Source organism: Manacus vitellinus, unplaced genomic scaffold (assembly GCF_001715985.3).
Source record: "Manacus vitellinus isolate BGI_N305 unplaced genomic scaffold, ASM171598v3 scaffold_47_pilon, whole genome shotgun sequence".
NCBI lineage: Eukaryota > Metazoa > Chordata > Aves > Passeriformes > Pipridae > Manacus > Manacus vitellinus.
This window is the reverse complement of record NW_021940585.1, coordinates 4,434,705-4,435,576: the sequence shown is the minus strand read 5'-3', so window position 1 is coordinate 4,435,576 and position 872 is coordinate 4,434,705.

The following is an 872-nucleotide window of genomic DNA, read 5'->3' as shown; positions in this document are numbered from 1 at the left end:
CCGGCGCGGGGCCCGGCGGGCTGGGGAGCCCCAAGTCCAACACGCTGGACAGCCACCACAACAACTTCGACACCATCCTGGAGGAGCTGCGGGAGATCAAGGACAGCCAGTCCCACCTGGAGGACTCCATGGAGGACCTCAAGGCACAGCTGCAGCGGGATTACACCTACATGACGCAGTGCCTGCAGGAGGAGCGGTACAGGTAGGGGTGGGGAGGGCCTGTGTCACCCAGGGGGGCTCTTTGGGGACTGTAAACCACCATCCTGGGCTTGCCCAGCTGAGCGCTGCATTCCAGGGGCATGGAATGTCCCCACTGCCCTCCTTGCTGCCGGACCCTCGTGGAGGATCTTGTGATGTTTTCCCTCAGCAGCCACAACCAGGGGAGGGTTGGAGGGGCCGGGTGGCATCCCCAGTGACAGGGGGAGGAGGGCAGGGGGGTCTCAGGGAGATCTGCCCAGCTCAGTGCCCCTCCTGCACAGGTACGAGCGCCTGGAGGAGCAGCTGAACGACCTCACGGAGCTGCACCAGAACGAAATGACCAACCTGAAGCAGGAGCTGGCCAGCATGGAGGAGAAGGTGGCCTACCAGTCCTACGAGAGGGCACGGGACATCCAGGTAGGGCAGGGTGAGGGCTTGGCCCCCTTGCTGCACCCTCCATCCACGGGGAGAGGGAGAGACCCCGGGCTGGGATAGAGGGTGGGGAAGGGGGATCCCTTTTCCTGGCACCCTCCAGGTCACAGCAAGAAGCAGGTAACTAAACCATGTCCCCAAAACCATAGAATGGGTTGGATTGGAAGAGACAGTAAAGCTCATCTCCTTCCACCCCCTGCCATGGGCAGGGACACCTTCCACCAGCCCAGATTGCTCCAAGC